The sequence below is a fragment of the Triticum urartu genome, chromosome 5 (assembly GCF_003073215.2).
Source record: "Triticum urartu cultivar G1812 chromosome 5, Tu2.1, whole genome shotgun sequence".
Lineage (NCBI taxonomy): Eukaryota > Viridiplantae > Streptophyta > Magnoliopsida > Poales > Poaceae > Triticum > Triticum urartu.
In genome coordinates this window covers 602,280,740-602,298,048 of record NC_053026.1, presented here as the reverse complement: position 1 = coordinate 602,298,048, position 17,309 = coordinate 602,280,740, and the positions used below count along the sequence as shown (strand labels likewise).

Genomic DNA, 17,309 nt, shown 5'->3' with positions numbered 1-17,309 from the left:
CAAGCGCTACTGCTAATTAGCAGTAGCGCTGATCTGGGGCAGCGCTACAAGTAATGTTTTAGCAGTAGCGCTGGAAATGAAAAATGCGCTTCTACTAAATGGGACCCAACGAGCCCATCACTACTAGGCAAAAGCCTAGCAGTAGCACTGGTTTTTGGCCTAGCAGCAGTGCAGGCTGCGTTACTGATAAGGCGCTACAGCTAAAGGTTAGCAGTAGCGTTGGTCTACACACGCTACTGCTATACGTACTCAGTGGTAGCGCGTTTTTAATAACGCGCTCCTAGTAAGTACTAGCAGCGCGCCTCTGCGCCTGCGCTACTACTATTATTACGTATTCTATTTCTTTTTCATTTTATGTCATATTCATAAACCATTATACAAGTTTACATACAAACCAATTTAGAGATTATTTTTACATCATAATGATTTATTACATCACTGGGTGAAAGAACCGTGTACTAGTTTTAAGTGGATGGATCCATCCACTTGAAACTAATCCGCGGTTCTTTCACCCAATGATATAATAAATCATCATCATCATCATTATATCATTAACAACTTATCATCGTAATACATCATTGTCATATAACATTTCCTCATGATCATCATTTTCATCAATGAGACATCATATAGCAAGTTGGTCACTGGTCATAATCACAACTCCTCCTCATCATCATCAACTCTAACACATTGTAGCACATAATAACACATTGTACCTAGGACCTACTCCTCTCTCATACACTACCAGAAATTATCTAGTTGCCGACGGCCTCATCTATGCCGACGGCGCTCGTCGGCATAAATGGACATATGCCGACGGCCAAGGGCAGGCCGTAGGCGTAGAATAGCCGTCGGCATATGTGTATCTATGCCAACGGGGGCCGTCGGCATATTCGGGACAGCTCGCGCTACGCCTACGGGGACCGTCGGCATAGAAGAGGCCGTCGGCATAGAAAGGGCCCACCTACCCGATTAGCGGCGACCGTTTGACGGCGTCAAAACTACGCCGACGGGGGATAACGGCGGCCGTCGGCATAACTATGCCGACGGCTAGGCCGTCGGCATAGAATTGCTAACATCACCGATCCGCGCCGTCGACACGTCATCGATCCGAGGGAGTGAGGGCCTGTGGTGTGGCAGAGATATGCCGACGGCATAGCCGTCGGCATAGTCCTAGCCCATGCTATCTGCCACGTCATCAATCCGCGTGCAATGCCATGTCATCGATCCGTGGGATCGTAGCTCCGTGTGCGCAAGGCCGTCGGCATACCTTTATTTTTTTATTTTTAGTTTATATATTTATTATTTTGTATTTTTTCACAACATAAATGTGCCTTATCTAAACAAAAAACATGCCCCGATGGTATATCGATTGCCCCCCTCACGGACGTCACTGCCGCCGTGTCACGGAGGGGGGAAACGATCGACATGGAGGGAATCTGGTTAGAGGGGGGATTCGGGGTGGCCTTCGGGGTGTAGCTATGCTACCGAAACATCGCATGGGTCCCGATGCATGTGTGAAAGTGTTCTGGCATGCGTAGACGCCCGTCTTGGGGCTCCATGGTGTGGCCCCCTCCACGGAAGGCAGAGCCGCCGTCACTTGGAGGGGGGAAGATGCGGGTGCGGTGGAACCGGAGGGAATCTAGTGTTGGGTTGGGTCCAAACCGTGTTCGGGGATGTTGCTATGGGCTGACCTATCGCAACCAGGCGGAAGAGTCCACCGGTCAAAGCCCGCCCGGCGAAAGTCAAAGGGCTAGATCTACTCGTCAACTAGGATTCGGGGTGGCCTTCGGGGTGTAGCTATGCCACCGAAACATCGCACGGGTCCCGATGCATGTGTGAAAGTGTTCTGGCATGCGTAGACGCTCGTCTTGGGGCTCCATGGTGTGGCCCCCTCCACGGAAGGCAGAGCCGCCGTCACTTGGAGGGGGGATGGTGCGGGTGCGGTGGAACCGGAGGGAATCTAGTGTCGGGTTGGGTCCAAACCGTGTTCGGGGATGTTGCTATGGGCTGACCTATCGCAACCAGGTGGAAGAGTCCACCGGTCAAAGCCCGTCCGGCGAAAGTCAAAGGGCTAGATCTACTGGTCAACTGGGATTCGGGGTGGCCTTCGGGGTGTAGCTATGCCACCGAAACATCGCACGGGTCCCGATGCATGTGTGAAAGTGTTCTGGCATGCGTAGACGCCCGTCTTGGGGCTCCATGGTGTGGCCCCCTCCACGGAAGGTAGAGCAGCCGTCACTTAGAGGGGGGGATGGTGCGGGTGCGGTGGAACCGGAGGGAATCTAGTGTTGGGTTGGGTCCAGACCGTGTTCGGGGATGTTGCTATGGGCTGACCTATCACAACCAGGTGGAAGAGTCCACCGGTCAAAGCCCGTCCGGCGAAAGTCAAAGGGCTAGATCTACTGGTCAACTGGGATTCGGGGTGGCCTTCGGGGTGTAGCTATGCCACCGAAACATCGCACGGGTCCCGATGCATGTGTGAAAGTGTTCTGGAATGCGTAGACGCCCGTCTTGGGGCTCCGTGGTGTGGCCCCCCTCCACGGAAGGTAGAGCAGCCGTCAGTTAGAGGGGGGATGGTGCGGGTACGGTGGAACCGGAGGGAATATAGTGTTGGGTTGGGTCCAGACCGTGTTCGGGGATGTTGCTATGGGCTGACCTATCGCAACCAGGTGGAAGAGTCCACTGGTCAAAGCCCGTCCGGCGAAAGTCAAATGGCTTGATCTACTGGTCAACTGGGATTCGGGGTGGCCTTCGGGGTGTAGCTATGCCACCGAAACATCGCACGGGTCCCGATGCATGTGTGAAAGTGTTCTGGCATATGTAGACGCTTGTCTTGCAGCTCCGTGGTTTGGCCCCCTCCACGGAAGGCAGAGCCGCCGTCACTTGGAGGGGGGGATGGTGTGGGTTCCGTGGAACCGGAGGGAATCTAGTGTTGGGTTGGGTCCAAACCGTGTTCGGGGATGTTGCTATGGGCTGACCTATCGCAACCAGGTGGAAGAGTCCACCGGTCAAAGCCCGTCTGGCGAAAGTCAAAGGGCTAGATCTACTGGTCAACTAGGATTCGGGGTGGCCTTCGGGGTGTAGCTATGCCAAGTGTCCGTTTCCCCCCTCCAGGTGCGGGGTACCGGGTCCCATACAGATGGTAAACTAAGAATCTAAAAATGTAATAATTGAATTAGTGAACTATTTAAACAGGTCTAATTGCTTTTCCCTCGGCGAGGTGGGACTATTTTTTTTAAAAAGTAGTTGCCATCTATGCCTACGGCATAGCCGTCGGCATAGGCCTCCTATCTATGCCGAAGGCCTGGCCGTCGGCATAGAGCCACCCTTATCCACTCGATGGCCCTCTCGCTGTCAGGTGGGACCACTCCTATGCCGACGGCCTGGCCGTCGGCATAGGGCCACCTTATCCTCGACCCGGCCCTCCTCCTCCACTCGTTTCTCTCCTCGCACCCCGATCCAAATCCCTCTCCTCGACAGCCAACCGCCGCCGCCACCCTCTCCGCGCCATCGACGCCCCCCTAGCCGCTCGCCCCGCCACCGGCCGCCGCCATCTCCACCCACCCGTGCCGCGCCGCCGCCATCTCCACCCCCCTTCGTCGGACGCCGTCTCCTCCGCCCCCTTCTCCGCGTTGCTCCCCCCTCCTCTGCGTCGTTGCCATCTCCACCCCCCTCCGTCGGACGCCCTCTCCGCCGCCACCATCTCCACCCCCCTCGGTCGGACACCCCACCCGCGCTGCTCCGCCCCCTCCTCCGCGTCGTTGCCCCGCCGGTCGCCACCTCGCCCCGACCTGCCCTGCCCCGCCGGCCGCCACCTCGCACCCATCCCACGCTCCACCACCGCGTCGCCCCATCGGTCGCCTCCTCGCCCCGGCCCTGCCTGGCTCTGCCTCGCCCCGGCCCTGCCGCTCCGGTGAGACCTCCACCTTTTTTTTTGTTTTTAGATAGATAGATTGTTAGATATATAGATAGATAGATCGATAGATAGATAGATCAATAGATAGATAGATTGTTAGATAGATAGATTGTTAGATATATAGATAGAGATAGATAAATTTTTTGTTCGATGAGATGAATCGATGATGATGATGAATAGACAATGATGATGAATATATTGTTGATATTGTTAGTTGTGATGATGATGATGATGAATATTTATTTAATATTGTTAGTTGTGATGATGATGATGAATATGTGATGAAATAACCCTACATGATTCAAGAATAAATGAATGCACCTAAATTTGTGAGTTGATGATGAATATGCTTTATGAGTTGTGATGTTCTAAATTTTTGTTGCATTGGAATTTGCAGGTTTTGTAGAGTTTCATGTCGGTGGAGTGATCGTCATCGGAGTTGTTGGTCAAGGATCGTCCCTCCTCTGTTCGACTACTTCCTCTACAGCCAAGGGTGAGCTACGAATCCATCTACACCTCCCACGCTCTTTTAATCATGTCACTAGATTTCATTTTCAAGTCAACTAGCGTACCCTAGGCGTCTCCCGTCCGAAAGGTTTGCATCGATAAATATGCATTCAATTGCATATTTATCACCGCAGCTCTTTCGGATTGTCCAGCGTTTTCGACGGACAGCCCGAGGATGTGTAGATTGGGTATGTTCTCCATGTTCTACCCCGTTCCGAGACAGGATTTCGGCGGCGCCTCCCCGTTGTTCTCCGGAGCACATTCTCTCGGCTATTTGCCGAGACGTGTATCTGGAGAACAGCGGGGAGGTGCTGCCGAAATTTTGTCTCGGAACGGGGTAGAATGGAGAACTTACTCAATCTACACATCCTCGGGTGGGATTAGGACCCATCTTTACCTATTAGAGATGTAGGTGGATTAAACGCGGTAGAAACTGAAAATTTGATGTGATTAATTTAAGTGAATCCTTAATTATGTTGTGTGGGTTGCAAAAAAGCAGAGGATGGCAGATAATCAGTGGATGTACAGTGGTTTTATCCGTCGGAATCGAGTAACATCAGAGTGGATCGCGAAAACCGATGTGTATTTGAAGGAGATATTTCGTCGTCCAATGAGAATTATCCCACCATGCCCCTGTGCGAGATGTGCCAGACGTCACCGTAGAAATCAGACGGACATGAGTGAGCACCTTCGCACGCACGGATATATGCCAAACTTTGACATGCCGCCGATAAACATAGCCGAGCAGGACCGTGGTAGAGAGGAGGTGATGCGACAACGCATCGATGGATATGAGGACGACGGGGTCAGGGACATGCTAGATGATGTCGTTGTTGCAGAAACGGCAAATGCGACACCTTCAGAGAATGAACCGGAGGAGCCGGAGGCAACCGCAAAGGCCTTCTTGGAGGTCTTGGCCTCGTCGAAGAAACCTCTTTATGCGGGTGCGAAAATATCTCAGCTGGATGCCATCTCGCAACTGATTGCAGTCAAGGCTGAGTACGGCTGTAGCCAGAAATGCTTCGAAGCATTCCTGGGAGTATGGGCTAACAGCCTCCCTGAGGGTCATGAACTGCCGAAAAGCATGTACGATACAAAGAAAATCATGAAGGCACTCTCTATGGATTATGAGAAAATAGATGTTTGCCCGAAGAATTGCCTTTTGTTTAGGCACGAGTATGCGGATGACAAGTACTGTAGGAAGTGCGGTTCGTCTTGGTACATTGAGGTGGTCAGTGAGGATGGTGAGAAAAAGCAGCTAACCATCCCCGTTAAGGTTCTTCGGTATCTTGATTTTATAAAAAGACTGCAGCGCCTTTTCATCACGAAGGAGTCTGCCAAAATGATGAAGTGGCACAAGGAAGGTATAAGGTACAATCCAAAAAAAATCATACATCCATCGGGAGGGGAAGCATGGAAGTCATTCGATGAAGAATACCCCGAGGAAGCAGCCGAGGCTGGGAATGTCAGAATAGCCATATCAGGTGATGGGTTGAATCCATATGGTATGTCGTCCAATCCATACAGCTGCTGGCCTGTGTTTGTAATTCCGCTCAATCTTCCTCCCGGTGCCCTAATGCAACGGAAGACCATGTTCTTGTCGCTCATCATTCCGGGGCCTGACTACCCGGGGAAGCAATTGGGTGTGTTTATGCAGCCGCTTGTGGATGCTTTGCACCATTCTTGGTACTTTCCGAGGTTGACATACGACCGGGATCTGCAAAGAAATTTCTTGATGAAAGTTTGGTTGCACTATTGCATGCATGACTTTCCCGGCTATGCTCTATTCTGCGGATGGTGTACAAGTGGTAAGATGCCACGCCCAGTGTGCATGCAGGCTCTGCGAATGATTTGGCTGAGTAAGGGTGGCAATTATGTAGCCTTTGACCTGCATCGACAGTTCCTCCCTCCAGACCATCCAGACAGGGAAGACAAGAAGAACTTCACGAAAGGCCGGGTTGTGCATGAAGTAACCGAGATTCCAACATTTTCGGGGGCAGATGTTCTTGCTCAGCTAAAAGCTCTCAAGTCTAAAGTCAAAGGCAAAGGCAAAGCCAAAGCCAAAGGCTTCGAGGGATATGGTGAGACGCACAACTGGACGCACATTACCCCCTTCTCGCAGCTTCCCTATTTCAAGGACCTCAAACTTCCTTACAATATTGATGTGATGCACACCGAAAAGAATGTGGCAGAGTCCCTTTTCCACACGATCCTCAACATTCCTGATAAGACGAAGGATAACGTAAAATCTAGAGCCGATCAACAGAGAATTTGTGATAGACCACGCCTGACCATGAAGCCCCCCACAGGCGGTCGAAAAAACTGGTTCAAGCCAGATGCTGACTTTGTCCTTAAACCGCCAGAAAAAGAAGAAGTACTTATCTGGCTGAAACAAATTTTGAAGTTCACTGATGGTTATGCATCGAATATAAGTAAGGGAGTCAATCTTTCAACTGGCAAAGTGACCGGCCTGAAGAGTCATGACTACCATGTATGGATTGAGCGGATAATGCCGGTGATGGTTCGAGGCTATGTCCCCGAGCATGTCTGGCGAGTGCTTGCCGAGCTTAGCCATTTCTTCCGCACGCTCTGTGCTAAATAATTAAGTAAAGAGGTGATTGAAAAATTGCATAAGAAGGCACCGGAGTTGATAGTCAAGCTAGAGAAGATCTTTCCGCCAGGCTTCTTTACTCCGATGACACATCTCATTCTGCACCTCGCGAACGAGGTATTGTTGGGGGGCCCTGTGCAAAATCGCTGGCAGTATGGCCCTGAGAGGCAGAACAAGCATCTCCGATGGAAATGTGGAAACAAAGCTAAGATTGAAGCTTCCATAGCTGAGGCAGTTATCCTAGAGGAGGTGTCAGACCTCAGGACATCATACTATCCAGACCACGTTCCCCATCTGCATAACAAGGTGCCTCGATACAATATAGAAGAGCCCAAGTATCAACCCAGGCTCGATCTATTCAACGCGCAAGGTGGGAGGGCTGGGGCCTCGAAATCTTATAACATGCCACGACAAGAGTGGGAGGACCTCATGTTCTATATCTTGCACAACATCAAGGAAGTTGAGGAAGTGTGGATGAGGTAATACCACTACACCATTCCTTTATGTCTTCCACATCATCATGTTTCATGTTCACTTAGTCCCGGTCTAACACCGCTTATCTTTTTTTAGTGATTTCGTTCAAGAGGAATGGACGGGAGTGAATCCTCCTACTGAGGCGGAGGCACTTACTCTTCTCCGTCATGGAAACCCTGGACGTAAAAATTTTGTTGCTTGGTTCATGGAGAAAGTAATTTCCCACACTCCCCTATTAAATACCTACTTCAACATTTATTAGTTAACCGAACTAATGCACGCAACAATTTCCATTATACTTGTAGGGAAAAGATCCGAACATATCTATGGATGATGAATTGAGATGGGTTTCCATGGGTTTTGAACCTGCCGTCATGACATGTAAAAAGTATGATGTGAATGGGTATCGCTTCCATACAGAGGAGCACCAAAACAGCCGCCCCGATCCCAAAACTATAAATACTGGAGTGTACACCCCCGGTCAAAATTCAGTAGACTACTACGGAAGGGTACAAAATATATACGAGGTTAAATTCCGCCAGGGGCATGAGACCCTAAGTTTGCCTGTGTTCAAATGCCGATGGTTCGATCCGCGGGAGGGGGTAAAACATACGCCTTCCATTGGTTTGGTCGAAGTTAAACCATCAACCGTCTATGCCGGAGCCGATCTCTTCATTGCGGCTACCCAAGCTACACAAGTATATTATCTACCTTACCCATGCTAGAAAGTGTATCTAAAGGGTTGGGAAGTTGTGTTCAAGGTGTCGCCACATGGTAAGCTACCAGACCCGAATGAAGACGACTACTACAACATTAACCCCATGACATACGAGGGATTGTTCTATCAAGAGCAACCTGATGATGATGATGATGATGTGGTTAGAAACGATGACACTAGACCATTGGATGATGATGATGATGTGGTTAGAAACGATGACGCTAGACCATTGGGTGATGATGATGTGGACCCAAACGTCCTCATCACCGTCTTGCTGAAGTTATATTGGCCGGGGTTGTACTGTCCTGATCCAGTCAGGCAGCCAGACCGTCGGGTTTTGGCCACGAGCTGGGACCACTGGGAAGCGGCCCACCACGCGGACCATGAGACCCATGCCAAGGCCGTGATCACTACTTTCTGGGTGAGTTCTCTTCAGAAGCACAAGTCCATTCTAGTTTCATGAATGATTTAACTCATGGCTTCTTCCATTCTTGTTTCATGCATGATTGTAGACATTCTATCGAGTTCTTCCGGAGCACAGGGCTAGAGCGGACCAGATCGTGCTGCGCCAATGCAAGAAGAAGGCCCGCCAGATGCAGTATGAGGTGCGCTATGTGGCCATCTCCACATACTACCACGACTATCTTGGTGTGAAGATGACCAAGGAAGAAGCGCGGAGGATGGCCATTACCTTGGAGAGGCCCGAGTTCTTGGCGGTAAGTATAAAAGATTTTTCATTATGCTTTCATTACCTTGTGGTACATTATGCTTTATGCTTTATGCTTCCATAACACCAATTTGGACACACCTACATGCCATTATGCTTTTATTATGTAGGTGTGTCCAAATTGGTGTTATGGAAAAGACGAGTCTTGGGCGGCATTGGTGGATCTTTGGTGTGATGAGGCTGGAGCCTGGGCGGCTATGAGAACCAAAAATAAGGCTAACCGAGGGATGGAGGGAGTACATGCTCAGGGAAACCGAAACCACTATCTCCACAAGGCAGTTAATGTATGACTAACCCCATTAAACATTCTTCTTCTTCTATTTACCATCACTTTCTTATGTATGACTAACCTCTGTTTGGTGGTGCAGGAGGAGAAACTGAAGCGGCCGCTCTCACACATGCAGGCGTGGGAGATCACCCATACGCGGAAGGACCCCAAGCCTGGCGAGCCCAAGTACTACGGCAAGAAGACCGAAGGGAGGAAGAAGGCCTACTCCGAAGCGTATCTGGAGTTACATCCTGAAACACCTGACCCCATTGCGGCGCCTCTGGACGACATGGCGGTGGTGAGGATGGGGCCCAAGGAGCACGGTCAGGAGGCGGTTCTCGATGCTGTGATCACTCCTAGTATCTCCTACACACAGCTTCGTCGGATCGACCCGAGCCTGAGCCAGCGCACGAGCCAGCCAGTGACTAGTACACAGTACCTCTTTCAGGAGCAACAATCTGTAAGTATTTTCCCTCTTATCTTCATTTCTCACTTCATTTTCCGCATTTAGTAGTTTTATGAGTTCCATCATGTCATACCGTAGGCCTACATGGAGTACACACGCCAGGAGACCATGGCGTGGCATCAGAGGCTTTATGAACACCAAGTGCAGAGGGATAGCCAGATGCAGCAGGCTTTTCAGGATATGGCGGCCGGCAGGTGTCCTCAGTTCCCTCCAGCACAATGCCCTCTAGCACAACCAGTGCTGATGAGCTTTAAGGAGTTTGTGGCACAGAACGCTGGCCCCTCGCCGGTTAGTTCATCCCCAATCTATTCACCCAAAACATGTCATGCCTTTCAACACAGTCATATATCCCGTGCATATGTCTTTTCAACATCCAGGGAACAGGTGGATCTACCGTTGGCTGTGGTCTTCGCAGCACTCCGGAGACACGGAGCCCGACCACTCCGATCCACGGAGGCGGAGGCGGAGGAGGAGGCGGTCTTGGCGGTAGCGCTGCCGCTAGCAGTGACGATCTGGGCTTCGGCGGTCTTGGCGGTGACGACCTCCGTGGTGCTCGACGTCCTGGCGCTTAAGCCTTTGGGTCACATTGTGGCGGTCTTGGTGGTGATGATACTTATATGCTTGTGATGTTTCTTATTGTTGTTTGTGAGATTCTTATGCTTGGTGGTGATGATACTTATATGTTTATGCTTTGCGATGCTTCTTATGATGTGTGATGATGAATTTGTTCTGTGATGCTGCTGGGCCAGCTGTTATGTGATGCATATATTTGTTGTGTGCTGTATATATTCAAATGAATTGAGCTAAAACAAAACAGAAAAAAGAAAAAAAAACAGACAGAAACTATGCCGACGGCTAGGCCGTCGGCATAGAGCTGCCATGAGCTCCCAGTGGCTGGCACGTGGCAGGTCTATGCCAACGGCTTAGCCGTCGGCATAGTTTCAAACTAAGCCGACGGCTAAGCCGTCGGCATAGGCCTGCTCCAGGAGCTCCCAGTGGCTGCCACGTGGCAGGTCTATGCCGACGGTCTAGCCGTCGGCATAGTTTCAACCTAAGCCGACAGCTATGCCGACGGCTAGACCGTCGGCACAGACCTGCCACGTGGTGAGCAAGCATTGGTCAGCACTTGATGGCGGCCGCCGTTAGGCGATAACGTTGCCGACGGCCGGGGCTGTTGGCATAGATGTACGGGCACCGTCGGGATAGGGCCTATGCCGACGGCCTTTCTATGCCGACGGCATTCCTGGCTACGCCGACGGATATGTTGTCGACGGCCCTATGCCGACGGGTGCCGTCGGCATAGGCCTGGCCCGACGGCCATTCAGGGCTATGCCGACGGCCCTGGCCATCGGCATAGGGTGCGATTCCAATAGTGATAGGACCTACTACCCTCTCTTAGGTGCACCGACGCTAGCTATAGTAGCAGCACTGGTCAAAATACATCGCTTTTAGCAGTAGCGCTTGGTTTGACAACACCGCTATTGCTGATGGGCCCCACTTAGTAGTAGCGCTTTTCTTTACGAGCGCTACTACTAAGTGCCATAGTAGCAGCGCTGTCTTCATAACAACGCTACTGTTATTGATACCTTATCATCCCCACGCCTCGACCCGAACACTCCCTTTCCACACACTAGCTCTCATCGTCGTTCGCTGCCGCCGTCCGATGCCTTCGTCGCGCCGCCGCCGTCGCCCGCTGCCGCCTTCGCCCGGTATGCCGCCTCCCTCCCTTATCCTTCCATCCCTCCCTTCTCCCTCCCTCCGACCCTGCATGCCTCTCCCTCCATCGTCCCTCGCCCTTCTCCCTCCCTGCTCCCTCCCCCTCTCCCTCCATCCCTCTGTCCCTCTCAGCCCTCTCCCTCCCTCCAATCCCTCCTGCATTGCATGCGTAGACAGATGGATAGAAAGATGAATGGATAGATAGATAGATGAATAGTTAGATATGGTTAGAACTATCGTATTTTTGATATATTGTATAGACAGACAAATGGATGGATGGATATATTGATGGATATATATAGATAGATGGATGGATGGATAGATGTTAGGGCTAGAACTAGGGTATTTTTAGTAAATATATAGGTCTTTTCAATTTTTACGGTTAGAACAAGGTTTTACAAATTATTAGGGTTAGAACTAGGCTTTACAAATTTTGTTTCTGTTTTAGACATATGGTTCTAATAAGGTTTTTGTTTATATTTTGCTTTTGTAGAAATCAAGGAGCCACGCCCCTGCATCATCCCGTTTGCCGTCGTCCCCGTCGCCGACCCCCCGACCTCGAGGTGAGACCAGCCAGCCAAATCCCCATATAGATACATGAATGAATGGATGGATAGCTATGACAATGTGATGAACAGCCAAACACCTCCAAGTAGCCTATGTTTTGCTGGAGTGTCGATTAATTTCCATTTCGGCAAATTTTAGGCGCCCGATATGCCCTTTCTAGCAAAGGTCATGTCGGATTATTCCATGAATTTTGGCATGACTTGTGCTAGAATGTCTAGAAAATATCGACTCGCCCGGATTTTCTAGAAAGATAATTAAACAAAATTTTGGGTTGACCTTAATTCTGTCAAGGCTCCATACATGATAGTCAAAAAATGAGTGAGGAAGAATCCTGGCTGTTAACGTGGGGGTCGTTTCTCCTTCTCCTTGTGCTAGACCTTTGCTATGCACTAGGGGAAGGAGGAGTAACGACCATCACCAACGGTCGAAAAATCAGTGAGGGAGTGTCCACCATATACACCACATGAGACGAGATGAGAGTTTTCAAGAAAAGACACGACAGACCGACAGTCAACATGTGATGAATAATAATGATCTAATTTATTTTTTGTAGTAAATATATTGAATTTTTACAAGGTTAATATTTGAATTATGAACATAGGAAATGTCTGACGACGATGATAAGATCTCGGAGTGCGACTACTGCGGCGACGATCGGGGTCTGTGTGACAGGCCTCACCTTGTAGATGGTCGTTGCTTCAGTGTTAAGCTCGATGAGACCGTCGATGTTGAAATGGTACGCAACGACAAGTCTTTGTTCGTAATTTAGCATGACTTATATATATGCTTCTTCAATGTGTAATTTTTGTCTTTTACTATTCGACTAGCTTATCCCATGCCATGGAAGACCCTATGTCTTGGAGCATCTGAATTTCGGAGATCATGAAAATATGGTTATGATTTTGCTGTAAAGCTATACAATTCGGAGAGTGTATCCCATTTTGGTTGCCCCGAATTGGGAAGCACTGTGCAAGGCATATGATTTTCAGGAGGGTGTGTATGTCACCTTTCGATCTTGGTGATCATGACGATGGCATTTGGGTCTTTGTTGATACGCTTCCACTTCTACCTCTACGTGAGTTTTTCAAACATATTTATTAAGTAATTTATATTGTTTATTTCAAAATAGTTGACAACTTATTTTCATTCTTCAAAAAATGTACGAAAGATGGTAGACAGAACCTACTACACTGATGGCGCTGAATTAACTTATGTCGAGAAAGGTCATCTTACCTCATTTATTATTGATGTTGAGAATTACAATATCAATTATGAAACTCCTGCACATTATGGTCATACGTGCCACTAGTGCACGTGTTGAACTACGGTAACATCCATGGAGATGGCATGGTAAGATTTTTTACTATTACGACATCCGTGCATCTTTTGCATATATTCTTCTAAAGCTAAACTACATTGCTAACTAATATGTTATTTTCAACAGAAAATCCCGAAGGATTGTGTGCCTGATCTGATGTTTCCGAAAGGTCGGCTTGATGTTATTAGCTTACGGCCAGGTCATCCTAGGTTTTACCATTGTTCATACTGAATTTCTAAAACCGATGAAGACATGACAATCAAAGAATGGAAAAAAATGTATGGACAATCATAGGGAGCTACTTGGAAGCAACATTGTGCGAAGCGCAATAATTGGAGACAGGATAATCTCCATTCTCCATAATGGAGCGTCAGGGCCACTCTTGTTTTATACTATTTTACCTTAGAGAGGGTAGTAGGTCCTAGCTAATATTCATGATCATGTGCTAAGAACAATTAAATAGGGTTGGTTAGATGACTAAGATGATGATGAGTATAACTTGTTATTATGATAACGAGTAGAAGTTGTATGATAATGATGAGTAAGACTTGTTATTATGATAACATTGATGAGCTATTTACTATTATGATGATGCATGATGCTAAGTTGTTATATGAGCATGATGAGTTATTATATATATATCAGTGGGTGAAATGATGCATGATGCTAATTAGTACTTTCGATATGCGCATCATATGTTTCCTCCACTTGAATCTAATCCACGTTCATTTCACCCAATGATATATATAATAACTAATCATGGTCATAAAATCATATGATGAAAGTACTTTATATAAAACCTATACAAATACAGCGACAATAAGCTGCATTTTCAAAAATGCAGGAAAATTTAGCAGTAGCGCTTTTCATAAGAAATGCTACTGCTACTTACTATTATCAGTAGTGTTGTTTTCGACCGAGCGCTACTACTAATTAGGTATAGCAGTAGTGCCGAAAAACCAACGCTACTGCTACCAGTTAGCTGTAGTGCCTTAGTGGTAGCGCTTGTACAGGTGCTACTGATAGCTACAAATCCAACGCTACTGCTAGGCTTATCCCTAGTAGTGTATCCGATCAAGGCGAGTGTTGTGACCCAAACCACAAGCACAAGACGCAACCGAATGACAAGCCAGTGTTGCAGCGCCGCCGGCTCTCCAGGCACCGTTGGTCCTAGTGCAGGCGCAGGGGAAGGAGGGCTTGAAATATCAGCTGACGAAGCCAGTGCCGGCCTGGCCTTGACGTTGAGCATTAGGCGTTGGCCTTGTTGCAATATGTGACGTCGACGCTGCCAAAGTAGGGGAAACCGGGGACGTGGAAGAGCTAGCTGTCATCCTTGGCAGGCTCCGTCTCGGCCAGAGCGGTGCACTTGCAGTGGTACTACGGGTACTTGTCCACCTTCCCGACCGAGTCATTTTTGTAAATGAATACTTCACGGGACGGAGATGAACGAGAGTTATTGTCGACTAAAATTAAAAGTTGATTGATCAGACTTTTTTTAACTAACAAGTTAGTCCTCTTTACCAATGGATTCCTCGACGAAAAACTCGATGGTGGATGCCCACTTCATGTACATGTTATATTTCTTCCGTGGCGGCACGCGGCATCCATCTGCGCCGTCGACGATGTACCTCTTACTGATAAGCATCGGCGTGACGAGCCCGACATCAGTGCCCAGCATGAACACGGCAGCGGTGACGTGCAGAAGCAAGAAGAAAGTGAGTGGCTGAGCCATCGATAACTTAGAGAACACTGGGAATGTCTTGTGACTGATCACGTACACAGTTTCCCGGGGTGATGTGTATGTGCAGAGCGGCGCTGGGTTTATAGGGGGAGCGGATGAGAGGACGGAAGAAGAGGATCAAGGATGGCGATGGGAGTTAAGTTAGTTATGTCAATTATGTGATTTTTAATAGTGGAGTGTGCCACGTGGTGGACTCTGACGGGAGCAATGTTACATCCATGGGAAACTTTTACAGGGTGGTTATGGTTGCTGCATTCAAGCAACGAATCCTATTTGACTTTTCGCACAAAATAAACGAATACAGCGCTTTGGTGCGCCCACCCATTTAGTCAATGCAAAAAATATTACGGAAATATCATTTGACGAATTTTCCTAGCAGACAAAGTTCCTACTATAGCTCTTGTTGATCAAGGTGCAACTTTTTATATTTTTCTATGCAAATTAAATTAACCATGATTTATATTAAACATTTTTACTTATGTGTATGTTATTTTTATGATAATACATTTTTAGTGAGCATAATGTGTCTATTACGTAGTTGAATATTGAACCACATAATGATGTGGCTAAATAGTAAGTATAATGTTTCATTGTTATGCACTTGTAGTATATATATGTATCCTTATCATTGAAAACTTTGGGTTGTGCTAAATTAAAAGTTAATATGTAACAACAGTTTTTTTGAATTATGTTTCGATAATTGTACATATTATGTATTGTATAGATATATGTGTGGTATATCATGGTAGAGATTTCTAAAACATATAATCTAAAAAATATCTTAATGGTGGTTTGTAGAATATGATTAGGTAAGAGTGTATCTCTTGGATTACCCTATTGGATTTTTGTGATTTATGACGAAACCAATTGAGAGGGTCGGGGTTAGTGGCCGGCGGTGAGCTACCGGAGACGAGTGAGTGTGCTATAGACACACACACACACACACACACACACACAAGTTGTTCGATGATATGCCTCAGAGAGAAATCGACTGAGTGGGGAACCAAGAGCAAACCATAGAAAAACCAAAAGAAAAAATAAACCGTATATGTGGCATGCCTAGTGAGTACCAAATTGAAGAAAAATCCGGTTAGAGGTAAAATGTGGCAAAAAGGTGATAAATGGCGGTACAAATTTAGGATTTTCTCAAAATTGAGTAAAATTTGTCAAATGGGTGAATCATGGAGGGGGGGGGGGGTGGAATTAATCCTAGATAAAAACGTGACGATCCCACTTTGTCAAAACAAATATCTCAGTTGCTCATAGCAGTGTCAACAAGAGTGTGATTGCTTTGCTTTGCATTAGATGATTTTTTGAGAGGGCTCAGGTAAGATAGATGATAGAGGTGTGGGTCAACGTCGTACCATCACCCTTCTTTTGATGGATCTTTGGAGCAGTAGACAAGGATCAAGCTAAAAATCGTGAAGATCCTTGGAGCCTCACCTTCTCACATTCTTGGCAAAGATAGTGCTATAATGCAGTCATTGAGTGCACATGCGGAATGGGCAAGGTGATGACGAAACATTACTAATAACATACTCATTCGTTATAAGTTGTGGTAACTACTAGACAAGTAGTTTATCACTACACGACCAGGAACACGATATAAGAGAATTAGTTTGTAGACAACGCATGAACAAGCACTTGATACTTGAAAATGGAGCAAGATAACTGACAGAACCCAACTCTGCTCCCTCCTTACCCTCTCCCACTCCTTTCTTGTGGGTGTTGCATATTCTTTTGGCGATCTATCTTGGAATAATGTCTATACATTTGCTGGTATAGGTCCGGCTTCATGCCGGCCTACGACAAGAAGTCAACCACCTTCTCGAAGGAGACTTAATCAGCCACATTCAGCGAGCCGTTCAACATTGTTCACAAGCCCTTGTCGTCCATAACTTCTCGGCGCCGGCGCTGCAAAGCTCCATCCCAATGTTATTCTGTATACTCTGTAGAAGCTGATTATAACACCGTCGTACGTGTGCTAAACATTGTCCCGTGGCTCCTGAACACTTAGTTGAGACTTGATTGTAAATTTCGGAATACTGATGTGACAAGATGGATGAATCAACTTGAACAATAGATTTCCTCGCATCGGCTTATTGCAAAGAACAGTTGCTCGTCAACAAAGGCGGTGGGTTGGCTTTAACTACATGCGGAGAATGGTCTTGTAGGATGCCCAGGATGTGTTACGATCATGGTTTGGAAACCGGGAGTGGATGGGAGCGGACTAGCTACTGGACTAGCTACAAGTAGAAGATCAATCTCGGCCGTTAA

At 47.7% G+C, this 17,309-nt stretch overlaps 1 pseudogene; it reads right to left on the bottom strand.

Moving 5' to 3' along the window:
- Nucleotides 1–14,091: 14,091 nt before the first annotated feature.
- Nucleotides 14,092–15,654, bottom strand: LOC125507522 (annotated as a pseudogene).
- Between the last annotated feature and the right edge of the window lie 1,655 nt (nt 15,655–17,309).